The following is a 27911-nucleotide window of genomic DNA, read 5'->3' as shown; positions in this document are numbered from 1 at the left end:
CCTCTGACTCTGTGCTCATCCTTTCCTTTTTCTGCCCCAAGCTCTTCTCCTGAAGATCTGAAAGGAATGTTCTGGAAAACTCTCCACTGATAGGAGAAGAGAGTCAGTGAATGAAAGCTTTTCCCTTCCTCTCACATTCTCTGCTTCCCACATGCCCTCTGCCTCTCTTTAGATGGTCTGAGAGACATTCTATACACAATACTGTTAAAAGGAATTGACATATTTCTTCATAAAAATGGATAGAAATCTGCAAAGTCAAGCCCAGATTATCTACAACAGCAAACTTCATGAACACAATCATATTGGCTTTCCTCCTTTTTTGTGTCACTCACTTTTCCCTTTCTCCTCAGATCCTACAATCTTGACATCAGGCCTCAGATCAATACTCCACCCAGGTCATTGTTTATGGCTCTGTTTTGGGCAGAACCCAAACTGAGACAAATATTTATTCATTCATTTGTTTATTTTTGTGATAGCAATTTCCTTGTATTCCTCTTTATTTTGCAATAATTCCAACCTTACAGAAAAGTTGTACTAAAAGAATTGTGCAGAATACTGTTTACAATAGCCAGGACATGGAAGCAATTTAGATGCCCGTCTACAGATGAATAGATAAAGAAGTTGTGGTACATATATACAATGGAATATTACTAAGCCATAAAAAAGAACACATTTGAGTCAGTTCTAATGAGGTAGATGAAACTAGAGCTGATATTACACAGAGTGAAGTAAGTCAGAAAGATAAAAACAAATATCATATATTAACACAAATAAATGGTATCTAGAAAGATGGTCCTGATGAATCTGTCTGCAGGGCAGCAGTGGATACGCAGACCTAGAGAGCAGACTTTTGGACACAGTGGGGGAAGGAGAGGGGGCACAAATTGAGAGACTAGCATTGAAACATACACATCACCATATGCAAAATAGACAGCTGGTGGGCATTTGCTGAGAGCTCACACCTGGCGCTCTGTGACAACCTAGAAGCGTGAGAGGTGGGAGGGAGGTTCAAGAGGGAGGGGACATATGCATACCTATAGCTGATTCATGATGATGTATGACATAAACCGACACAATATTGTAAAGCAATTATCCTCCAATTAAAAAAAAATGCTGCAGAATAACTCCCACAATTCTCTCTGCCCAGAGATTCAGTCATATTCCCAGGTCAGGCAAGGATTTAATTGATAGGCTCTTCAGTGTGCTCTTTCTGGACTAGACCTTATTAACAGTAATCAAAACCTCTGGACCACCTGTCATGTTAATTTGTTACAGTCCAGAAAATGGTCCCTTCTTGTTGCTTCTTCCCATATCTAGAGTTATATTAATACGATCATTGATCTCATATGAATATTATATCTGGTCAATCATTTGAGGTCACTTAATCATCATTAATTTTACTTGAGGCTCAGTCACATGTTTGGTAATGCAAGAAACAATAGTCTTGTAAGATAGGCAAAGTACAAGTAACATAGTAACATTAATAAGGTTCTAAATATTTAGCTAAGAACTTCCATTAGGTGTAGCCAGATATCTCCCAAGGTCATATGACTAGTCTGTTCTGCACCAATCTCTATCTTTAAGGGAAATGATTTCTTAGCATTGTATATTAAGATCACCAAAGATGTCTACAGTACAAGGCAAGTAGTGGGTCATCATGAATCCTTCAGGATTGAGAAAGAAATGCTGTCTTTTAGGAGCTGAAACCTATATGCAGGTCAGGAAGCAACAGTTAGAACTGCACATGGAACAACAGACTGGTTTCAAATAGGAAAAGGAATACGTCAGGGCTGTATATTGTCACTCTGCTTATTTAACTTATATCCAGAGTACATCATGAGAAATGTTGGGCTGGAAGAAGCACAAGCTGGAATCAAGATTGCTGGGGGAAATATCAATAACCTCAGATATGCAGATGACACCACCCTTATGGCAGAAAGTGAAGAGGAACTAAAAAGCCTCTTGATGAAAGTGAAAGTGGAGAGTGAAAAAGTTGGCTTAAAGCTCAACATTTAGAAAAAGAAGATCATGGCATCTGGTCCCATCACTTCATGGGAAATAGATGGGGAAACAGTGGAAACAGTGACAAACTTTATTTTGGGGGGCTCCAAAATCATTGCAGATGGTGACTGCAACCATGAAATTAAAAGACGCTTACTCTTTGGAAGAAAAGTTATGACCAACCTAGATAGCATATTTAAAAGCAGAGACATTACTTTGCCAACAAAGGTCCATCTAGTCAAGCCTATGGTTTTTCCTGTGGTCATGTATGGATGTGAGAGCTGGACTGTGAAGAAGGCTGAGCGCCAAAGAATTGATGCTTTTGAACTGTGGTGTTGGAGAAGACTCTTGAGAGTCCCTTGGACAGCAAGGAGATCCAACCAGTCCATTCTGAAGGAAATCAGCCCTGGGATTTCTTTGGAAGGAATGATGCTAAAGCTGAAACTCCAGTACTTTGGCCACCTCATGCGAAGAGTTGACTCATTGGGAAAGACTCTGATGCTGGGAGAGATTGGGGTAGGAGGAGAAGGGGACGACAGAGGATGAGATGGCTGGATGGCATCACTGACTCGATGGACGTGAGTCTGAGTAAACTCCGGGAGTTGGTGATGGACAGGGAAGCCTGGCGTGCTGCGATTCATGGGGTCGCAAAGAGTCGGACACGACCGAGAGACTGAACTGAACTGAACTGAACTGAAGGAGTTACATGGCTGGCACTAGAAGGAGAAAAATTGATCTTTATGGTTCAGTGGGTATTTCTGCTGTTTGGGGAGTCTGGTTAACACATAATGCAGATGCCTAAAGTACATTAGAGGGTAGGGAAGAGGCCAAAGGGCAAAGAAAAATTTTATGTTTATGCTTTTCTGTCTTGCTTTAAAATGTGAACTTTTATTTCATTAGACAGATTCTGCAGTGCAATTGGTGTTTAGGTGAGGAGGCAGATTTCTGATGCTTCTCACTCCATTGATTTCCTAGTATCCAGGAGTATTTATTTTCATTCTTACAAATAGATTCACTGATTCTTTGTCAGGCCCTAGGGTTATGAAAAACAAAGTTCTATCATATAATCAGATAATTATTAAGCAATGTGTTGCATATCCTAATTGTCCTACGCATGAAGTATTGTGTGCTTGAGAGGCCCAGAACCAGGCTATCCTTCCTGCCTGCAGTACCCAGGCATCACTAATCCATTCCAGCTCTCTTCCACCCAGAGCCCCAAATGGTTTTTTGGAATCATTTCCATCACAATGCTGCAGTTATCCACTACCAAATACACCACAGTTTTCATTCTAACTTTGAAGTGTTAAAATTAAGCTTTCTAAAGGTCTAGGATCCTTTGAAATTACAAATCAGAAATTGTAGTACAAGAGATGTTATTCTGTGTTCTTCCTGCCTGTGTAGGCTCCCCTCTTCCTCCGCTTAGCTTTCTTTTACTTTTGTGCACCTTTAACTGTGACTGCTTTGAGTTGCCTGAAATTTTTAATGATAACTGGAAGATTCCTTGTAAATCTTGCTCTAACATGACAAACTACCCACTCCAGCTTCTTGCTTGCAAGTTGCTGTTGAACAGCTTTTACTCAAGGAAATAAAATTTCAGCAGTCCTTTCCTCCATGTGTGGTTAGATAGCATCACCAATTCAATGGATATGAATTTGAGCAAACTCCGGGAAAGAGTGGAGGACAGAGAAATCTGGCATGCTAGAGTTTGGGGTCGCAAACAGTCAACAGGACTGAACAACTGAACAACAACAGCAAGCTCAAATTATTGCTTTTAAGCCTATTGTCCCTGGTGGCTCAGACTGTAAAGCGTCTGCCTACAATGCAGGAGACCTGGGTTCAATCCCTGGGTCAGGAAGATCTCCTGGAGAAGGAAATGGCAACCCACTCCAGTACTCTTGCCTGGAAAATCCCACGGATGAAGGAGCCTGGTAGGCTACAGTCCATGGGGTCGCAAAGAGTCAGACACGACTGAACAACTTCACTTTCACTTCAAGCCTATTGTTCTCCATACTCAGAGAGAAATATTCTATATGTTAGATTAACATCGTGCTGTGTTTCTGTACAATTCTTCGTATTGAAACCTGTTAATTTCCTATACTGTCCTTCAAATGAGATAGGAAAGATTACACCATCATTTCACGTTGCCCCTTTGATTTGCCACATTGGCCTGTAAGAAATTCTTTTGGGGATTAAAAAAAAAAAGAAGAAGCAAAATTGTTTCTCTTTTCAAAAGAAAAATCTTGTTTAAGAAAATGAAATGCTTCCTTACGAAGACAGATTAAAATAGGCAGCTGTCTCAGAGATGGTAACCTCTCCTGAGATTTGCTGGCTCCCCTTCTTAAGGCTAATGGGGCATATAGACAGGTATGGAACCACTGCTGTTGTTATGAGTGAAAGCAGAGGTTTGAGATTCAAGATTCCCCTACCTCTTACTTAATTCCACAGGTTGGGGACCAGTTCTTGGGAACTCAGACTCCAGCCTAGAGAGAGCTGGAGTGATGCTGGTGGTGGATGGGGGACCACCTTCCATTGTAGCCACTGAGAGGAGGGAGGAACCTTTGGGGGAAGTCTTGCTAAATGCTACGAGCTTTATTTCTCTGTCCTTTTAACAATCCTACAAACTTTATTTCTCTCTTAACAATTTTTTCTTTTATTTTTCTCTTTTAACAATCACACACACACACACAAAAGATTTTTTTTCCAGATATGGAAATTGAGACTCAGAAAGATTGAGGAAATATTCAGATATTCTGAAGCTCAGTAGAGGTTGTGTTGGAATTAAAATGTCCAGATCATAGGTGAATACTGCTTCAGTTGAAATATTTTGCATGAACCCTGCAATCTCTTGGAGATATCCATCCTGAAATGATTATTCCTGACTAATCTTAGGTTAGCATAATATCCCCCATGTTTCTCTATTTGTACTCATAGCCTAACTGTAGATTACAATGTCAAGTACTGGGATCCCCTTCCCCAGTCCCTACAATCCAGTCATCCAGGTGAGAATGGGTTTTAGTGGCATCTAATACTTTAAAGGAGGCAAAATGGTTAGATAGCATTATGACTCAATGGACATGAATTTGAGCAAACTCTGAAAGATAGTGGAAGACAGAGGAGCCTGGCATGCAGTATTCTACAGCCACAGGGTTGCAAAAAGTCAAATGTGACATAGTAACTGAACAGCACCACCAGAGTATTAAAGAGCTTGGGGGGTTGGGAAGGGGTCTGCTCAATTCTCTTAGACCAGCTTAGGTAAGAAAGGAATCAGATGTCAAGGTCACATTCTTCACTTTCTTCTAGTATCTCCCATGACTTATTAGCCATTGCCATCTTTTCCTTCCAGAAAAAAAAAAAAAAAAAAAGAAGGTCCACATGTGTGTATTGAAAATGGAGGGCACTTGGGACGAGCTAGGAGTCTGAAGCATGAAGAATGAGATATTCTAAATAAAGAGACAGCAGGGCAGGGTTCCTGAGAGAAATGGCAAAGCTAGTTTGCACTGTCCGCCAGCAGTTCAAAGTCACCGTGCTCTGCCTTCCTAAGGCCCCAGGCACAGGGGACAAATAGGCGTGAATCATCTGTGATGACTAAATATTTCCATTATCCAGGATAGGACAAAGAAGGACTTTATGTAAATAAAGGCTGAAGGGAAGTGCTGACACGGCTCAGAAATGGCACCTTTAGTGACTTTCCAGTGACTGACCAAGGACACTCTAAGTCCCCTTTCTGTAAAGCATGTTGTTGTAATCAGTCTCTCAATTCAGTGCTCAGAGGCAGTAAACACAAGATGAAAAAGATGACAAGCAGCTGGCTAGTACCATCTAGTGGCAGCAGAGAAACAAGAACTTTTTAATGACCTTTTAAAGGGGGGAAGAGAAGTGAAGTGAAAGTCGCTTAGTCATGTCTGAATCTTTGCTTCCCCATGGACTATGCAGTCCATGGAATTCTCCAGGCCAGAATACTGGAGTGGGTAGCCTTTCCCTTCTCCAAGGGATCTTCCCAACCCAGGGATCAAACCCAGGTCTCCAGCATTACAGGAAGCCGGGGGAAGGTGAGACTGAAACTTGGCTTCCTTTCTGGACCACTGATGGTTTATCAAGGTGCTGAGCTTGCGTCTTTTCTCCATGGGAGATGGAGAGCAGTTCAATTCCCAGGGCATTTGTTTGAGAGACCAGAGTGAAAAGATTAAGATGCACTTCAAGATAAACTCATTTCAGTGCTGCTCTGGAAGAGGGGCACACTGAGATTTATACAAACAGCTCGTTTTCTGTTTCAATATTTCTGGTGGTTGCTGATGGTGTGGCTGATCTCTGTGGAGAGCTAGAGGTTTCCTGAAAACCAGCTGCTTTGCATACACGCCTTGTCAATCCAAATCCAAGTCTTGGACGAGATTCTGGCCATAACGATTGGTTTTAGGGCCTCTATTGCTCTAGCACCTGCCTCTTTGTCTCACAGGCAGACTGTCAGAGCAGTAAATGCTCTCATCACACTTCTTCAAAGGTTTTTAGCCAATGCAGCTGCATTCTACTCAGGAAAGAATCACAGTTACCACAGTTTACTCAACCCCTACAGTGTGCCGGCAACCATGGTACTCACCACGCAGGTATTCTTGATCTCCCTGCATATGAGGAATGAGGCTCAGAGAAATTGCATGACTTGCCCCAGGTAACCAAGTTCACAGAGGAGGCTTGCATCCTACTGGCCACTGTGAAGGATAAACTCACAGCTCAAAGCATTGTCTCTGTCCTCAGAAAGCTTATGGCATTTTGAGGAAGGCAAGACACTCACCACAACAGGCATATACCATGACAGTGTCTGCAGAATGCATATATTTCTGGAGATTGCTGACTGACAGACAAGGCTAGACAGGCTGACACATCATTCCTCCTTTCTCCATTAAAATATCCTCATTCTATAGCCAAGAGGCCCAGAAATGTTCTCAGTCTGCCCCTCCTCATTCAGTGGCCATCATTTAAATGCACCCAGCTTGCTGATAACCAGTGAGTTGACAGCAGGGTGGAATAAGGAAATGCAGTTTGTGCTAAGATTAATCTGGTGCCGGGGCAGCAGTCAGGGTGATCAGGAGGAAGCTGTGATCATCGGGATGATGACAGATGAGTCTAGACTGAAGGGAAAGGCTGTGAAAATGTCAATAGGACAGACATTGCAAAGGAACCAGAGAGAAATTGGGGATGGATTGTTTGCAAGAGAAGAGAAAGGAGAATGACTGGTGATAGGAGGAAAAGGTGTGTGTGTGTGTGTGTGTGTGTGTGTGTATGTGTATGGACTCTGCATTTAAAAAAAAAGGTCCCACAGGGTCCCTACGTTAGTTACTGGAACAGGACATAGCTTATCCTCTCTAACCTATCCCTATGGGTTGATCTGATGGAGCTCCGATGAAGTTGGTTTAATAAAGTTTGTTAAATATTTTTAATCTCCTAAATGGGTAAATTTTTACTATATAGACTCAAGATCATATTTTTCTTCATTTTCTTTGTCTCATTTTGATATCCAGATCTCAAAATACCTTTCAACACTTTTTAAAGCATTATATGCAATCCAGTAAGTCCATATTAAATATAGTTCTTAAGACATGGGGGAAAAGTTTTATGTTCTATGTAATACGAAATGTCTGTATCTGTTTTCATTTAAAGGTAGTGGATAGAGGAAAAAAAAAACTGTTTCCCACAGTCCTTTTGCCCTACTGCATCCCTCCAATTCTAAGACAGAATGATCTCAATTCAAGACAGTTCTCCTGTGGATTCAGGAGGCTGGCGGTGGACATGATGGGGTGCAGAGCAGAGCTATAGCCGAAGAGCAAGTTGGAGGTTCACCAACTATACGGGTTCCATTTTGACCTGGGTTGAGTCTTCTTACAGTGCACACACAGACACAAATACACATGTACACACACAAACACAAGGGGCGCCTATGTAAGCACACACATATTCAAACACACAAATGCATACATGTGCATACAAGCACACATGTATAAAAACACTCAGGGTAGTGCTCACTCAGTATTACAGCAGCAAGAGGCATTTTAATTCTCACCTGATACATACTTAAAAGGTGGTCAGAAAAACAAGTATGACATTATTATTAGTTCAATTTTCAAAATCTTGCTGGAGGGTACAAAATTTAGTAACACAAAAAATTGAAATTATTTTATGACCAGTTCTTTCTGATCTCTACAAAGCAATTAATTTACTCAGACCCAAATATTCTAAGTTAAAAAATATTAAGTGTAACTTTCATTCTCTTTTCCCAAGGTGAGATGATGCAAAAATATCCTTTAGAAAACTCTCCACACAAAGAATAAATGGTGACCCATTGCTGTGCATGTTGAGTTTGAGGGGACAATGGGACATCCTGGGGTTTGAAATGACCTCCACGGAGCAGGCCAGAGTGTATCTTGGGTGAGAATCAGGGCTAGAAATAGAAACTTGGAAGTGAGCCGCACAGAACATTTCCATTAGGCCTTGGAAGAACTCAGAGGTATTTCAGAAAAACATTACCTTAGGGAATGTCAGGTGATATCATTAAGTAAATACCACTCAAAGAATGTCAGTTTTTAATGAAGACCCCTGGATGTACTTTTATTAGATTTTTGAGTGATATACTCAAGGGGTTCTGAGTGTGTTGATTTAAGTTTGGTTTTTAGTCGCTTGGAAATAAACTCTCCCTCATTCATGAGCCATGCCCTTAGAGAAAGGCTATATTGATATAACCCCAAACTACCAAGTCACAATTAATTTGGTGCTTGCAGTAGGCCCAGCAGTGATATAAATTGCTCTGGAATTGAATTATAAATAGAAATCAAATATAGGCAAGCAAGGGGAAAGGTGAAGATTGAGGCAGGAAGGAGAGACATTTGTTATTATGCCTTGGCTGACTTCATCATACTGTGAAGATATAAGCTCTTTGGAATCATTAAGAAAAGCAAAGGAGAAAAGGAAAGTTATAAGCATCTGAATGCAGAGTTCCAAAGAATAGCAAGAAGAGATAAGAAAGCCTTCCTCAGAGATCAATGCAAAGAAATAGAGGAAAACAACAGAATGGGAAAGACTAGAGATCTCTTCAAGAAAATTAGAGATACCAAGGGAACATTTCATGCAAAGATGGGCTCGATAAAGGACAGAAATGGTATGGACCTAACAGAAGCAGAAGATATTAAGAAGAGGTGGCAAGAATACACAGAACTGTACAAAAAAGATCTTCACGACCAAGATAATCACGATGGTGTGATCACTCACCTAGAGCCAGACATCCTGGAATGTGAAGTCAAGTGGGCCTTAGAAAGCATCACTATGAACAAAGCTAGTGGAGGTGATGGAATTCCAGTTGAGCTCTTTCAAATCCTGAAAGTTGGTGCTCTGAAAGTGCTGCACTCAATATGCCAGCAAATTTGGAAAACTCAGCAGTGGTCACAGGACTGGAAAAGGTCAGTTTTCAATCCAATCCCAGAGACAGGCAATGCCAGAGAATGTTCAAACTACCGCACAATTGCACTCATCTCACATGCTAGTAAAGTAATGCTCAAAATTCTCCAACCAGGCTTCAGCAATATGTGAACTGTGAACTTCCAGATGTTCAAGCTGTATTCTGAAAAGGCAGAGGAACCAGAGATCAAATTGCCAACATCCACTAGATCATGGAAAAAGCAAGAGAGTTCCAGAAAAACATCTATTTCTGCTTTATTGACTATGCCAAAGCCTTTGACTGTGTGGATCACAATAAACTGTGGAAAATTCTGAAAGAGATGGGAATACCAGACCACCTGATCTGCCTCCAGAGAAACCTATATGCAGGTCATGAAGCAACAGTTAGAACTGGACATGGAACAACAGACTGGTTCCAAATAGGAAAAGGAGTACGTCAAGGCTGTATACTGTCACCCTGCTTATTTAACCTCTATGCAGAGTACATTGTGAGAAACGCTGGGCTGGAAGAAGCACAAGCTGGAATCAAGATTCCCGGGAGAAATATCAATAACCTCAGATATACAGATGACACCACCCTTATGGCAGAAAGTGAAGAGGAACTAAAAAGCCTCTTGATGAAAGTGAAAGAGGAGAGTGAAAAAGTTGGCTTAAAACTCAACATTCAGAAGATGAAGATCATGGCAACTGGTCCCATCACTTCATGGGAAATAGATGGGGAAACAGTGGAAACAGTGTCAGACTTTATTTTTTGGGGCTCCAAAATCACTGCAGATAGTGCCTGCAGCCAGGAAATTAAAAGATGCTTACTCCTTGGAAGAAAAGTTATGACCAAACTAGATAGCATATTCAAAAGCAGAGACATTACATTGCCAACAAAGGTTCATCTAGTCAAGGCTATGGTTTTTCCAGTGGTCATGTATGGATGTGAGAGTTAGACTGTGAAGAAAACTGAGTGCCAAAGAATTGATGGTTTTGAATTGTGGTTTGGAGAAGACTCTTGAAGAGTCCTTTGGACTGCAAGGAGGTCCAACCAGTCCATCCTAAAGAGATCCATCTTGGGTGTTCATTGGAAGGACTGATGATGCTAAAGCTGAAACTCCAATACTCTGGCCACCTCATGCCAAGAGTTGACTCATTGGAAAATACCTTGATGCTGGGAGGGATTGGGGGCAGGAGGAGAAGGGGACGACAGAGGATGAGATGGCTGGATGGCATCACTGACTCGATGGACGTGAGTCTGAGTGAACTCCGGGAATTGGTGATGGACAGGGAGGCCTGGCATGCTGCGGTTCATGGGGTCACAAAGAGTCGGACACGACTGAGTGACTGAACAGAACTGAACTGAATAAGTCTCTTTCAAGCTCTTGGGTTCTAGAGGCAGGTTTTTGCACTAGGGAAAGAGTTACAATATGTGCCTGGACTTTAGAGTTAAAAAGATATTGTTATCTTAAAACCTACAACAATTTGACCTTGAGCTCATCATTGAAACATCTGAGCTTTGGTTTTCTTACTTTTCCAGTGGGGGTTTTCCTATATGTACTAGAAGATTATAATGAGGACTGAATGAGATGCAGATATAAGAAACATAATGAATGTTTTGACTTCTTCCGCCATACCAAGCTACCCTCAGAGATGGCATCACAGATCGGCTTATCCAAGGATCTGGGCTTGTGCAGGCCTGGAGTAGCTTAGATTTAAGTTCACACTGGTTCTAACAAGAGACTTAGCACCAAGGTTGTCCATCACACACCTGGGTTAGGCCCAGGGTAACCTTGACCTCACATCTTGGATTGGGTCCTTTGAACTTGGGGATGGAGCAACCTGAGAAGATGATTTACTTTCTGGAAAAGAATGAGGCAGTGACTAGGAGCAAGCTCACGCCAGTCCTTTTTGAATTCTCCATTCTTCCCCCTCATTTTGTCTCCAAATCTCCCCAGTCCTCTCATTGGTCCTCTCCTCATCTGAAACTCTTCTGGGAGACGACAGAGGTCTGCTGCCACCCCCAGTTTTCCGCCTTAATCCTCATGTCATTTCATCCGTCAGATTTGATGCTGTGGACCTTTTCAACTGTGAAGTGTTTCTACCTTGATGTCTCCTGAACTTCTCTGATGGGTTGTGTCCTTCCTCTCGCCTTGCTTTTAAACATCTTTTGTTTTGGTCCTCAGTCTTTTATGTTCTGACTCTGTGCTTCCCTTTGTATAATCGTGGGGGGTCATCTGTTCCTGTGAGTGTGACTATCATCCTCTAGCATCTTCCTCCCAATCCATGTTCCATACAATGCAGTGATTTTATTTTAAAAGTCATTCACCAGTACTGCCAGAGTACACGTGTGTATCAGAGAATGACTAGGAGATGGCTTGAGAGGTAGGCAGGGATGAAATTGCCAAGCTTTTTGTACACTTGTAGTCTTGATCAGAACAAATCTTGATCCTTGTACACTTGATAAGTCTCAGTAGGGTCAGAGAAGTTTTATGCTGGCATAAAAACAACCTGGCAACCTCACTGGCTTAACAAGAACTTGCTCAAATCAAACTCCTTCCATGGATCAGCTTCAAGCCCTGTTTCACATCATCATCATCCCTACTCAGTCTCAGGCTGCTGAAGTGGTCTTCGTCTGGAGCATTGCCTACTGCCTAAGCAGACAGAGAGGACAGATTGCATGCTGGCTCTTAAAACACCTACCTAGAAAACACAGCACCACTGACCAAATTTAATGGACTAGGGCGTGTCATATGAGCACATCCACTTTCAAGAGTGCAGAGCAATTGCTCTCCTACCATATGCTGCTGTCCATACGGTCGCACAGAGTTGGACACGACTGAGGCACCTTAGCATGCATGCATGCACTGGAGAAGGAAATGGCAACCCACTCCAGTGTTCTTGCCTGGAGAATCCCAGGGTCAGAGGAGCCTGGTGGGCTGTTGTCTATGGGGTCACAGAGTCGGACACGACTGAAGCAACTTAGCAGCAGCAGCAGCATATGCCTGAAGGGGAGCTGGAAATATCTGGTGGACAACCCTGATGACTACGCAGTTCTGTTCCACAATGCACAGTCAGTTCAGTTTCCTTCAGTCATTAAAAAAAAAAAAAAAGTGCCCTCTTTATAAGGGATTATAGACCAAAAGTTTAACCAAGCCAATAAATCTCCAAATCCCCTTTGGTCCCAACTTGTCTCCTCTTATTGCAGAGATCTAAAAACTAATAAGGTCAGTTGTCTGTCCCCCACACCCCGTCTACAACAGCATAACAGGGGTGGGGTAGCCACAACAGCACTGAGATGGAGGAAGAATGAAGCACTACAACTCTGAAGGTGCCCTGGGTGGGTGTTGCAACAATGCCTGACCCTGGAAACAGGGAATGTTCTACGTGATTAGGGCCTGCATCCCATCCTTTGGGAAGGGCTCAATGGTATCGTTTTCTACAGCTGTTGGCTCTTCCTGCAATGAAGTTTTTCTACTTTTCCTGGATATTCAAATATTCTTCCTTAGGATAGCATTTTCTCAGCTCACTCACAGACTACTGATGTTTGAAGGCTTATGGATCATTTTAAGTTGCAAAAAATCAAAGTATTTTTTAGTCTAGGCTGGTATTTTTTGTGTGTGTGATTCTCTCAAAATCTTAGATTCTTACCTTTTCACTTCTAGTCAGTTTTATCTACCAATGACAATACACACAGTCCTCAAGGCTCAAGTCTTAAGTTGCTTCAGTCGTGTCCAACTCTTTGCGACCCATGGACTGTAACCTGCCAGGCTCCTCTGTCCCTGGGATTCTCCAGGCAAGAATATTAGAGTGGGTTCGAACTCACATCTCTTACGTCTCCTGCATTGGCAGGTGGGTCCTTTACTACTAGTGCTACCTGGATTACTTGGTTTTCATATCACGTATATTTCTTTACTTTGGTGTTCTCATGAGCTACCACGGCAAGCCCTCCTTGAGTTAACTGCCACTTCTTCAGACTATCAGACACAGGTGGAAAAGCCGCCTTGAGGTTCTTTTCCCTGAGCTATCTTAACCAACTGAAAAGATTTACTGGATACTACATCTTAATTTGATATTTGCCCAGATGTTCTTTAAATCGTCCATCGATCTTCACAATGGCTCTAAAGACAAATCCTTAATTTGGTTCAGATACGATGTTCAGTTTCAGTGAGTCATCTTTACTCAAAGTCCTTCTCATTTTATTTCGTTTGAGCATAAGCAGTTGCCTCTTCAATGCCAAAAGTCTCTGAATTTCTAGGCCCTCTCCCTCAAATCCTTTTTTTTTTTTTACATTCTGCTTGCAAACTGGTCATTGCTTTTTTTCAGCTCGTTTCTTTCTCAGAGTACCATGTCAAATACAGTCAACTGCAGTCAACATACACTTCTGATTCTGTGTTTCAATCATTTCCCATATTGCTACAAGTTCATTATGTTCATGACCTGCCTAAAAAGTTAGCATAGGTTAGGGCTTTTAACTGTTTTTCTCCTGTTTAACATGAGTTACCATATCCGTATTCTTCATTATATTTCCTCACCACTACCATTCAGCCCTTCAACTAATTGCCACGTCTTTTAATTTTCTTTGTTAGGAATCATCTCATTTCTGGTAGCAGTATCTGTATCTGTCAAAATAGGCAAGATTCTGCTTAAGTTAAAAACCAAACAGAACACTCTGTGTCTTTATACAATATAAGTTCCCCAACGTCCACTACAGACCTGGGCAAAATAATAATTCACTAGCAGGCAAAATAATAATAGTTCATATTCAGTGAACACATAACATGTGCTAATTAGTTCTTATATATTATTTAATTTAGTCTACACAGTAACTCCACAAGGTAGGTCTTATTATAACCATTTTATACATGTGAGGAAAGTGAGGATTTCATTTAGGCAACTGGCCCCAGGTCATAGTTAGCAAGTGGTAGGGATAGGGTTCAAATTTAGATCAGTGAAGATCCAGTGTCTGTGGTCCTAACCACTCTGCAGGCTCCTCATGACGTGATCTCAGTGTCATGTGTATGTCTTCTTGCATCACACTTTTTCATGGTGTGCTGTGCTGGGCATTTTCTGCCCCTCTCCTTCTCCAGCTGCAAACTCCTCAACTGCAGACATTATGTATTATACTCCAGGCCAAGCAGGGGGCAAGGTATTTGGAGGCATTAAGGAAATATCTGTTGAATGAATGAATGAAAGAGTGAATGGATTCCTGAGTTAAATTAAGATTCTGTAACAAATGTTTACATTGGGTCCCTGTATTAGTTTTCTGTTGCTGTGAAAAGAATTATCACATGCTTAGGGCTTAAAATGGCATATAATTTTTATTTTCCAATTTCTGTGATGTCAGGAGTCTAGGCATGGCTTAACAGGTCCTCTGCTGAAGGTCACAGAAGGCAGCAGTCAGGCTGTCAGCCAATCTGCAGTCTTTTCCTGGGGTCCTCCTGGTAGCTTAGACAGTAGAGTCTGCCTGCAATGCAGGAGACCCAGGTTCGATCCCTGGGTCAGGAAGATCCCCTGGAGAAGGAAATGGCAACCCACTCCAGTATTCTTGCCTAGAAAACCCTATGGATGGGGGAGCCTGGCAGGCTACATATCACAGGGTTGCAAAGAGTCGGACATGGCTGAGCAGCTTCACTTTCTTTCCCCTTCTGAGCTCATGTGGTTGTTGACAGGATTCAGTCGCTTGTAGCTGTAGGACTAAGGACCTAATTTCTTGCTCATCAGGGTTCCAGTCTTATGTTCTGGAGGCCTCCACACTTCTCTGTCACATGACCCTTTCACGGGGCCACTTAACAACAAAGCAGCTGACTTCTTCAGAGCCAGCAAGAAAGTTCTTGCTCTGATCTACTGAGACGGAGTATTATCTATGTTAAGAAAGTTAAGGGAGTGACTGTGCCATCACCTTTGCCATCTACTGTTGGCCAGAGGCAAGTTAAAGGTTTTTCCACATTCAAGGGGAGGAATTGTACAAAGGATATGATTCACTGGAGGTTAGGGAATGATGCTAAAGCTGAAACTCCAGTACTTTGGCCACCTCATGCCAAAGTTGACTCATTGGAATTCAATGAGTCAACTCATTGGAAAACACTCTGATGCTGGGAGAGACTGGGGGCAGGAGAAGGGGACGACAGAGGATGAGATGGCTGGATGGCATCACCGACTCGATGGACCTGAGTCTCAGTGAACTCCAGGAGTTGGTGTTGGACAGGGAGGCCTGGCGTGCTGCGATTCATGGGGTCACAAAGAGTCGGACACGACTGAGCGACTGATCTGATCTGATCTGATCTGATCTTAGCATTCTGCCACCATAGTTCCTTTTTTTTCTGAGTCTATTTATTTTTCTTTAGAGACAGTCTTCCCATTCTCTATTACTCAACCAGTTTTCTCTGACTCTATTTTTTTCCCATAGATTTTAAGAACTATTTGAACACTTTCCAGATTGCATTGGTATAATAAAGCTATCTAGGTCCCCTTAACAGTGAGACATAGCTATTGTTAATACAGTGATATAACTTCGTAACGCCACTCACTATTTATATATAATATATAGAAAATCACAACTGTGTAATTTTAAACAAAAATTGGTTCCACTGCCATCTTGCTTTACAATTTACTTCTTCACTTAACAATATATGATGAACTTTCCAATGCCATTCAGTATTCCTTTATAGTATAATTTGTAATTGCTTTGTAGTATTGTATCACACAGACCCCTTATGACTTATTCAGCTGGCTTACTCTTGTTGGACACTTAGATTGTCTCCAATATTTTGCTATCATGAAGGTTTTAAAATAAACTTTCCCACAGTTGACTTCCCTTGTGGCTCAGCTGGTGAAGAATCCGCCTGCAAGGCAGGAGACCTGGGCTCAATCCCAGGCTGGGAAGATCCCCTGGAGAAGGGAAAGGCTACCCACTCCAGTACTCTGGCCTGGAAAATTCCATGGGCCGTATAGTCCATAGGGTTGCAAAGAGTTGGACATGGCTGAGCAGCTTTCACTTTCACTTTCCCATAGTTAGCTTTGCCTATAACTGTAATTGGTTTTGGTGGGGTAAATTTCTAGAAGTAAATTTTTGTGCATCAGAGAATATGTGCATTTAAGACATTCTATTTGAATTACCAGATTGCATCCAGAAATTTACAGTTTAACCAGCAGTGTGTAAGGAGGCCCAATATGGAGAATTCTGTGTGTGTGTGTGTGTGTGTGTGTGTAGTTTTCCTATTACTTTTCTAGAATATTGCTATTTTTCAAGTTACATAACTAATACATATTGTTTTAAACAGATAGGAAATTTCAAAAATCTCTCATACAGAATTAATTTACTCTTTATTCTTCTAATTTCATCTCTCTGATGTAGCCAATATTAATAATTTGCTGTGAATACTTATAAACCATCCTCAACGGATGTGTCTATATCATTTCTAATTGAATAGTTGAAAAACTGGTATCTCATCATTGCTTTATTTCCCAAACTTACTGGTGAGGCTAAACTCTTGGTAATTTGCATTTTTCTTTTCCTAGTCACCAGTTCATTTCTTTCCACTGGTCTTTAATCATGGTGTCAAGCATTCTTTACATTTAGATGATTCAATTCCAATATTGTTCAACATAACCTTTACATGTGAGTTTACTTCCCTTTGCTGTGCAAAATGTCTTGCTGGTACATTGGTTCACAGCACTTAAATGTAAATTTGAGGAATAAAAGCTACTTTAATATAGATCAAAGACCACTCCAAAAATATATTTTGATTGCAAAATATTTCAATTCCCAAGTGATGACTCGTGTATTTCAAGTAAAATTCCGTGTCACTTAATTCCAATACACTTAAAATGTTTAAGATATTCCCAATATTATTGTAGTGAGATTCTATCTATATTTTAAAAATTCATAAAACAATGTTCAAAAGACAATACCATAATTGTACTTTTGCATGTTTCTTCTCTTGGATATCTCACACATCTGTTATATTCTTTAACACCGAAGACACAATCTTTGACTAGTATTTAAGCCTGAGAGAGTTTGTGTACTTCCTAAAATTGCTCAGACACAAAACTAGAAATAAAATGTATACTGTGTAAGGTTGACATATTTCTTATTAGCATAGTAACAAAGCAAATGTAAGAAGGCATGGGGCATTTTCAGAGAGGATTTCCCTTTCGGTTCTTTGAAACATAAAACTCCTAAGTGCCTCTGTGAAGAGCTTCATAGTTAGAGAAAGAGATGAAAGGGAACAGGCAGAGCTTAATAGAGTTAGCTTTCAAAGACGTTTCTGTTGTGCTTTTCCTTTTCCCTGGAAATGAGTTACAGGATCCAATTTACAATTTTATAAATCTATGCTGAAGACAAGGAAATAAGGGCTAGCCTGTTCTTTACTGATCACACTGTCTCTTCACTGCTGCCTGAACCTGCACCAGGGTTTTCCCTCATTCTCCAGTTTTGTGTAGAGTCCGTCAGCATACCTTCTTTTTAACAATTTTGTTTTTAATAGCAAGACTACTGATTATTGATAAGAGTTATTGATTTTAAGTGTAAGAACGCTAGTGCCTATGATCAGTGACTAGGAGATACGCAAATTCGGCATAGAGAAAAATGGGATCACAGAGCCCAGCACTTCAAACAACCAAGAAGAAAGCTGGGAGAACAGATTGTGTTCAGCTTTAGAAATTAAGGAATCTTCTGTGCATGGTGACTGAGAAGAATACCAGAGCCACTGAATGGGAGGAAGCAACCACCATCTCAAACAGATTTGTTAAATGTAGCGTGGAAGTATACACAGATACTATGAGATTTGTATGTACAGATGTATATTTGTATATATTGTTTGTATATCTATATCATTCCTCAATGAAAATAAAGGATTCTTTTAAATGTGTATAGAGAAAAAGAGAAAGAAAATATAGATAATGATGTTCTCCCAACAGTAACCTTCAGTGAAAGAACATCTTCTTGATAATCTCTTCTGGATGATAACTGCGCTTGGTCATTCTTCTCGCTTAGTGAGACCACGAGACTGTGGCCCCTCCTCTCACAAACCCAGCATTCCTTAGAAGCCACACCAGAGGACCAGCTCAGTGTAACTACAGGTGAGAAAATTAATTAGGGCATGCTGAAAGTCGAATGAAAACTGGGCCAACCCTAAAGGTAACCATCACCCCAGAGGAGTGAGGACAGAGAGTCAGCGTGGTTAAAAACTAGACTAAACCAAAGAATGGGATAAAAAACTCTAGCTCCTTGGAAGACAACCCCCACCGTTAGCCTGTGTCTCAGGCAGAAAAGTGATCTCATTTCAGTCAGCATGTGGGTGTTTTTCCCTCTTCTACTGGCAAGGGGATGACTAATCTTCTGGGTAATATTCATCTGACTGTGCAAGATGTTTTATTTGGGAGATAGAAAATATAACATTTCTTACGGCAATCATTAAGCAATCATTGCTTCGTGGACTTTATACTTAAATGTTTTTAAAATATCCTGCTGTATGCTTTTGATGTCCAAAGAAAATCTTAGCCTACCCAAAGTGTTTACTCATAGGTGTTCCATGGGTTTGGCTTTATGGTTAGGTCTATATTCTGTACTGAATTAATTTTAATGTATGGTGTGATGTTGGAACACATGTTTTGTTTATTTTTTCTCAATTGAATATCCAGTTGTCTCACAATCATTTGTTGAAAAGCCTGTTTTTTTCCCCCGTGGAGCTACCTTGGCACCATTGTTGGAACTCTATTGACCATAAATGTGGGTCTACTTCTAGACTCAGTTTTGTTTCATTGATACATATGTTCATTCCTATTCCATCAGAGTGAAAAAATCTGCTAAATGAATGACACTATTAAGAAAATGGAAACATAAGCCACAGACTGGGAGAAAACGTTTCACAATACACATATATGACAAAGGATGTGTATCACAAATACATAAAGAAACCTCATAATTCAGTAGTAAGAGGTAAAATAACTCAATAAAAATGGGCAAAAGATTTTAACAGAAATATCACAACAGAAGTTATGCAAGTTAAATGCTCAATATCATTAGTCATTCAGTTCAGTTCAGGTCAGTTGCTCACTCGTGTCCGAGTCTTTGCGACCCCATGAATCGCAGCACGCCAGGCCTCCCTGTCCATTACAAACTCCCGGAGTTCACTCAGACTCACGTCCATTGAGTCAGTGAAACCATCCGGCCATCTCATCCTCTGTCGTCCCCTTTTCCTCCTGCCCCCAATCTCTCCCAGCATCAGAATCTTTTCCAATGAGTCAACTCTTCGCATGAGGTGGCCAAAGTACTGGAGTTTCAGCCTCAGCATCATTCCCTCCAAAGAAATCCCAGGGCTGATCTCCTTCAGAATGGACTGGTTGGATCTGCTTGCAGTCCAAGGGACTCTCAAGAGTCTTCTCCAACACCACAGTTCAAAAGCATCAATTCTTTGGCGTTCAGCCTTCTTCACAGTTCAACTCTCACATCCATACATGACCACAGGAAAAACCATAGCCTTGACTAGACGAACCTTTGTTGGCAAAGTAATGTCTCTGCTTTTCAATATGTCATCTAGGTTGGTGATTAATTTTCCTTCCAAGGAGTAAGCGTCTTTTAATTTCTTGGCTGCAGTCACCATCTGCAGTGATTTTGGAGCCCAGAAAAATAAAGTCTGACACTGTTTCCACTGTTTCCCCATCTATTTCCCACGAAGTGATGGGACCAGATGCCATGATCTTCGTTTTCTGAATGTTGAGCTTTAAGCCAACTTTTTCACTCTCCTCTTTCACTTTCATCAAGAGGCTTTTAGTTCCTCTTCACTTTCTGCCATAAGGGTGGTGTCATCTGTATATCTGAGGTTATTGATATTTCTCCTGGCAATCTTGATTCCAGCTTGTGTTTCTTCCAGTCCAGCGTTTCTCATGATGTACTCTGCATAGAAGTTAAATAAGCAGGGTGACAATATACAGCCTTGACGTACTCCTTTTCCTATTTGGAACCACTCTGTTTTTCCATGTCCAGTTCTAACTGTTGCTTCCTGACCAACAGAGGTTTCTCAAGAGGCAGGTCAGGTGGTCTGGTATTCCCATCTCTTTCAGAATTTTCCACAGTTTATTGTGATCCACACAGTCAAAGGTTTTGGTATAGTCAATAAAGCAGAAATAGATGTTTTTCTGAAACTCTCTTGCTTTTTCCATGACCCAGCAAATGTTGGCAATTTGATTTCTGGTTCCTCTGCCTTTTCTAAAACCAGCTTGAACATCAGGAAGTTCACGGTTCATGTATTGCTGAAGAATATTGCTTGGAGAATTGTGAGCATTACTTTACTAGCATGTGAGATGAGTGCAATTGTGCGGTAGTTTGAGCATTCTTTGGCATTGCCTTTCTTTGGGATTGGATGAAAACTGACCTTTTCCAGTCCTGTGGCCACTGCTGAGTTTTCCAAATTTGCTGGCATATTGAGTGCAGCACTTTCACAGCATCATCTTTCAGGATTTGAAAGAGCTCAATTGGAATTCCATCACTTCCACTAGCTTTGTTTGTAGTGATGCTTTCTAAGGCCCACTTGACTTCACATTCCAGGATGTCTGGCTCTAGGTGAGTGATCACACCATTGTGATTATCTTGGTTGTGAAGATCTTTTTTGTACAGTTCTTCTGTGTATTCTTGCCATCTTCTTAATATCTTCTGCTTCTGTTAGGTCCATACCATTTCTGTCCTTTATCGAGCCCATCTTTGCATGAAATGTTCCTTTGGTATCTTTAATTTTCTTGAAGAGATCTTTAGTCTTTCCCATTCTGCTGTTTTCCTCTATTTCTTTGCATCGATTGCTGAGGAAGGAGAAATGCAAATAAAAACCAGAATGTGATACCACTGCACACCCACTAGAATAACTAAAGTTGAAAGTATCAGTAATAGCAGATGCTGATGAGGATGTAGGTTGAGTTTTGTGTATTGATCTTCATTAATTTTGTTTCGAATGCATACGCATGGTGTTTTGGATGAGAAGACCAGATTTGCCTATTGTTTATATAATACCAACTATACCAGGTCTCCTTGACCCATGAATTACCCCTGAAGCAATGAGATGAAAGTCAGATGGAAAAATCTCCTATACAAGTGCACCCACACCCCAAAGGCAAGAGACGGAGAAACATGGACTTGAAAAACAATTAATTTATTTATTTTAATTGGAGGCTAATCACTTTACAGTATTGTAGTGGTTTTTGCCATACACTGACATGAATCAGCCATAGGTGTTCATGTGCTCCCCATCCTGAACCCCCCTCCCACCTCCCTCTTTTCTCTGCTTATGAAGAGGAGAAAGGGACAGCTCCTGCCTCCTCCTTTCCCAGAGGAAGCTTTTCTCCTTGGAATTGGGATAGAAAGACACTTGGCTCCTCATTCTAACCATTTAAAATACAAATGCATCTCTTTAATAACCATATAAGTAACTTCGCCTCCAACTTTTATGATTTAGAGATGTCTCCAAAGTCAGAGATCTCATTTCCCCCTGAATAGTAAACATATATGTCCAAAATTAGGTAATTCTCTCGGTATCTCTTACTACCCACACATTGCTGAATTAACTGCCCAAAGCTGGTTCTTAACTCAGCATCTCATATTTTTAGCTCCAACAGAAACATAAAAATGTTTTCTCTACATCCCATAACGTGAAACAATTGGAACTTATATACTGATGGTGGGAATATAAAATGACACAACTAATTTGGATACAATTTTGGCAGAATATTTATTCAGTAAGGTTAAATAGATAAGTAGCACATGTCCCTGCAATTTCACTCCTGAGTATTTGCCCAAGAGGAATGGAAGCATATCTGTGCAAAGACTTATATACAAATATTGTAACACTTTTATTTACAATAGTGAAAAACTGGAAACAACTCAAATATTCAGCAGTAGGTCAGAGGGTAAATATTTTGGGTATATCTATGAGAATACCACTACCCAACAATAAAAAGGAATGAAGTACTCAGGCACTGAATATGTATGAATCTCAAAACAAATTTGCTGAGTAAAAGAAGGCAGACACAGAAGAGAATGTACTTTATGATTCCACCATGTGTAAACCTAGAAAAGGCAGTACTAGCTGATAGTGAGGAGAAGGCAATGGCACCCACTCTAGTACTCTTGCCTGGAAAATCCCATGGACGGAGGAGCCTGGTGGGCTGCAGTCCATGGGGTCTCGAAGAGTCGGACACGACTGAGCGACTTCACTTTCACTTTTCACTTTCATGCATTGGAAAAGGCAATGGCAACCCACTCCAGTGTTCTTGCCTGAAGAATCCCAGGGACGGGGGAGCCTGGTGGGCTGCCGTCTAAGGGGTCGCACAGAGTCGGACACGACTGAAGCGACTTAGCAGCAGCAGCAGTAGCAGCCGATAGTGACAGAGCACTCAGTGGTACTTTGAGGCTGGGGTGAGAGTAGAGTTGACTGCAAAGAGGCTTAAGGAAATTATTGAATTGACTGAAATCTTTTACATCTTAATTATGCTAGTGATGACATCTGTCAATGAGTGTTTACATTTGTGACAACTCTTTAAATTCTACACTTTAAATATATGTATTTTATTGTTTGTGAATTTACCTCAGTAAGATTATTAAATTAATGATTTATTTTTATACTGCATTGACTTAGTTTAATTTTGAATATATGTTTTTAAGTAAACATGGAGCAACATAGTTACCAAGCTGCATCTCATAAAGTTGTATTTAATGGGTTACATAATGTATTGTTAAGTTAGGGAATGAATGGTCAAGATAATAAATTAGTTTTAATGTGCTGAAGAGTCACTGGATCTCAAATGGCTATTTTGAGTCTTAGATTTAATTACAAAAAACAAAAAATTCTGGTACTGAGAATGTGATGAACTCTAGTGGTAGTTTGGATTTCAAATACGTAAGTATCATGTATACAAAGAAAAAATCTTTTAATATTGTAGATTTTGGTATCAAGCCCAGAGCTGTAATGCCCTTCTGTTTGGCTACTATTTAGGTGAAAGTTTTTTGACCCTTGGCAGTAGAATACCATACTATGGTTAGAGAGTAAATGAAAGATATTTTAGCAGAAATACGAACTGTTGTAGTTATGCAGTTGTTAAGTCGAGTCCGACTCTTTGGCACGCCATGAATTGCAGCACGCCAGCCTTCCCTGTCCTCTCCTGTCTCCTGCAGTTTTTTCAAATTCATGTCCACTGACATGGCAACATAAATTTTCATATCATGAAGTCACAGGAGAAAATTCCCAATAAAATGCAATTTAAAAAAAAGCCAAGTGAATGTTGATTTTTAAGCCATGACAGTTATAAACAGCTTGATTGCTGATACTTAGTTTTCCCACCAGGCTCCCGTCCCTGGGATTCTCCAGGCAACAATACTGGAGTGGGCTGCCATTTTCTTCTCCAGTGCATGAAAGTGAAAAGTGAAAGTGAAGTCGCTCAGTCGACCGATTCTTCACGACCCCATGGACTGTAGCCTACCAGGCTCCTCCGTCCATGGGATTTCCCAGGCAAGAGTACTGGAGTGGGTTGCCATTGCCTTCTCCATAATACAGGGAAGGGGCAGGTAAATAGATGTTGTTACTTTCATTTTCACATAAAGCCACCTATGTGATTCAAAGGAGCCTCTTCTCAGCTCAGTGGTAAAAGAATCCACCTGTGGAGGCAGGAGTTGCATGAGACTCCGGTTTGATTCCTGGGTTGGGAAGATGTCCTGGAGAAGGAAATAGCAACCTACTCCAGTATTCTTGCCTGGAGAATCCCCATGGACACAGGAGCCTGGCAGGCTACAGTCCATCAGTCACTTCAGTCCAGCTCAGTCACTCAGTTGTGTCCAACTCTTTTCGACCCCATGGACTGCAGCATGCCAGGCCTCCCTGTCCATCACCAACTCCCAGAATTTACTCAAACTCATGTCCACTGAGTCGGTGATGCCATCCAACCATGTCATCCTCTGTCGTCCCCTTCTTCTCCCGCCTTCAATGTTTCCCAACATCAGGGTCTTTTCAAATGAGTCAGTTCTTCACATCAGGTGGCTAAAGTATTGGAGTTTCAGCTTCAACACCAGTCCTTCCAATGAACACTCAGGACAGTCTCCTTTAGGATGGACTGGTTGGATCTCCTTGCAGTCTAAGGGACTCAAGAGTCTTCCCCAACACCACAGTTCAAAAGCATCAATTCTTCGGCACTCAGCTTTCTTCACAGTCCAACTCTCACATCCATACATGACCACTGGAAAAACCATAGCCTTGACTAGATGGACCTTTGTTGGCAAAGTAATGTCTCTGCTTTTTAATATTCTGTTTAGGTTGGTAATGTCTCTGCTTTTTAATATGTTGTCTAGGTTGGTCATAACTTTCCTGCCAAGGAGTAAGCGTCTTTCAATTTCTTGGCTGTAGTCACCACCAGCAGATTTTGGAGCCACACAAAATAAAGTCTGCCACTGTTTCCACTGTTTCCCCATCTATTTGCCATGAAGTGATGGGACCAGATGCCATGATCTTCGTTTTCTGAATGTTGAGCTTTAAGCCAAGTTTTTCAATCTCCTCTTTCACTTTCATCAAGAGGCTTTTTAGTTCTTCTTCACTTTTTGCCATAAGGGTGGTGTCATCTGCATATCTGAGGTTATTGATATTTCTCCCTGCAATCTTGATTCCAGCTTGTGCTTCATCTAGCCCAGCATTTCTCATGATGTACTGGGCATATAAGTTAAATAAGCAGGGCGACAATATACAGCCTTGATGTATTCCTTTCCCAATTTGAAACCAGTCTATTTCATGTCCAGTTCTAACTGTTGCTTCCTGACCTACATACAGGTTTCTCAAGAGGCAGGTCAGGTGGTCTGGTGTTTCCATCTCTTTTAGAATATTTCACAATTTATTGTGATCCACACAGTCAAAGGCTTTGGCACAGTCAATAAAGCAGAAATAAAAATTTTTTTTTTCTTCTGGAACTCTGTTGCTTTTTCGATGATAGGTTCATAAAAAATCAGACACGACTTAGCATGCACATGTGACTGAGCACATGATTCATGATTTAACTTTACAGTTTACATGATTTAACTTTTACTTTACAACTTTACATGATTTAACTTTACAATTTAAGTTGTAAATATACAAAAGGGAAAGTAAGAATTTTTATATAATACTTTACGATACTGTAGTCTATTAAATATATCTTGATAAGATTGAACATGATTACTGTTACCGTTGTGTATGTGAAATGTTTATGTTAAATTATGCTAACAAGTCTGTATATTTTATGTAAGGTCGGTGATTAAACTTAGCATTATGATCATGCCTAAATAAATTAGATGCTAGATACTTATTAGTATTTTAACTTTCTTCAGTATTTTTTCCCTTGGAGAAAATAGATGTTGTTTTTTAAATGTTATGTGATTTCAGCAAAAAGTGTTCTGACAAGTATCTATCCACATACAAAAAAAAGTAAAATTGGACTCTTACCTCATGCCGTATACAAAAGTTCACTCAAAATGTATCAAAGATGTGAACGAAAAGCTAAAACTATAAGACTTTTAGAAGAAAACTAAAAGGCCTACATATTTATGACCTTAGGACTTAGAAATGACTTTTTATTATGACATGAAAACCTCAAGCAACAACACGACAAAATTATAGATAAACTGGGCTTCATATTTAAAGAAATATTGAAAGGGCACTCTTTAAGAAAGTGAAAAGATAACACACAGAATGGGATAAAATATTTGGGAGTTATATTTGATAAAGGGCTTGTTTCTGGAATATATAAAGAACTTGTATTGAAAAGTTTTCTGCTCATGTAGCACAAAATCAAACACTCCCTTGATTGCCAGGAAAACAAAACGCAAACACTGTACCAAGAATGCCAACATGGTGCCAAATGGCAATTAGACCCTAGACTTGGCCAAGATCTGGAGGAATTATATAGTCAAACAACCATTGAAAGGTCACAGGAAGCCTACAAACCTGGCCTGGTATATAGTTTCACCAATGCAACTTCAGATCATCACTAGGAATGAAAGTTCCATCCTGGCACACAGCTCCTGACCGGCTGGAGATGATGCCGAGTGAGGGGCGGCAGCACACCCAAGCTGCTCCTGGACAGTGTGTGCAAACAGGGCCCCCTCAATGAGGAAAGACAGAATAAACAGTTTAAGGAAGCCCTGAGGCTCAGTTTTAAACCACATGGCCCAGCTGTGGACTGCTGAGAAACAGCAGCAGCCAACAGAGGAGGCATCTGTGAAGAGGAAGGAGCTACCGCTGAACAAAGGCTTCAGACTGGGTCCGGTCTGAGTGGCCAGCTCTCAAATACCTGTGGGCTCAGCAAACAGGATTTGCAACTATGAATCCAAGCTCTGCCTTCTTGTGGGCAGAGCATGGGCAGAAATGCTTTTGCCTGGGTATCAGTCTTTTGAACTGCACATGCTCACATCGCTCGAGTCACCTTTGGATCTGCAAGACAGCATTTTATTTGGGGTCACCTCGGGCATGATTTTGATGTCTTTAATATTTTCTTTTGCCAGAGGGTATGACATTAATGATTTCTTCAGATGTATTAAGAATTTTTTTTTTTAAACTAAGGGGATTTCCAAAAGGTCCACCGTAGCATTTATCTACCTGCAATGTGTACTAGATATTGTTTTGCAAAGAGAAATTTTCTAATAATTAAAAAAAAGGAGAAATTGGACACCTCTTGATAAATATATCACTTTGAAAATTGCTCTAAGAATGATGAATATAATTATTTGATCATTATACACCAGAAAAAAATCATAGATTTTTTTTTTTAAGACTCAGGTTAGCATTTTGAAAACAAGTAAAATACTGTGATACCCAAATTAGGTCCAGCTATTTATTTCTTTTCTACAGATATTTCAGTTATATGGACTGTTTTATTGAAAAATCATTTGAGTTTTCCTAGAGGCCACTGAAAAGATCAAGCAGTTATCTGTATAGGTTATCATGTCCTGAACAGAAATAATTACCTAATCACTCTTGAGCCTTGCTTTCTTACCTGCTAGCTGGTTTCTTTTTTTTGTGTAACACATTTTCCCCAGATGAACTGAATAAGAGGACAAATTCTTAAAAAGATCCGAGTCTCACAATGACTTTAGTAGAGTCTGTCCTGTTTCCCTTTCTGAACTGCTCGACCGTCTCAATCACTAAAGAGCAATGGATTTAATGAACAGAAGGCTTTAATTCACACTCCACTAGGTGCTCTTTGTCAAAGAACGTCTTTCTTTTCACGAGGAGGGAGTACTGAGGCAATTATCCTGAGAATTTTGGCCCTAAACTCGCTTCTGCAAAAAGTCAAAATTTCCCAAGAGAAGTTGTCTTTCCGTATCCTAGTGTTACTTATCTTTCTCTGATGAATTTTGCACAGGCAAAGTGGATAAGAGAATCAGAGCACTTAATTATTCTTCAGGGGGAAAAGGCAGTCTTTTCTCTTTGATAATTGTCTCAGTGTTCAAGTTAATTTTGACAATGCGGACTTGGTCTCAG

General features: G+C 40.6%; 1 long non-coding RNA gene across 1 annotated transcript in view; it reads left to right on the top strand.

The window, feature by feature from the left end:
• The window catches only part of LOC132346704 (uncharacterized), a 48464-nt gene that overhangs the window by 6864 nt on the left and 13689 nt on the right, over positions 1-27911 (top strand). The window contains exon 2 of the long non-coding RNA XR_009496620.1: positions 18346-18507. This is a non-coding gene — a long non-coding RNA (uncharacterized lncRNA). The remainder of the gene's footprint in view (positions 1-18345; positions 18508-27911) is intronic.

Source organism: Bos taurus, chromosome 12, assembly GCF_002263795.3.
Source record: "Bos taurus isolate L1 Dominette 01449 registration number 42190680 breed Hereford chromosome 12, ARS-UCD2.0, whole genome shotgun sequence".
Lineage (NCBI taxonomy): Eukaryota > Metazoa > Chordata > Mammalia > Artiodactyla > Bovidae > Bos > Bos taurus.
Note: the sequence above shows the minus strand (reverse complement) of the source record. Positions and strands in the feature narration are given on the sequence as shown.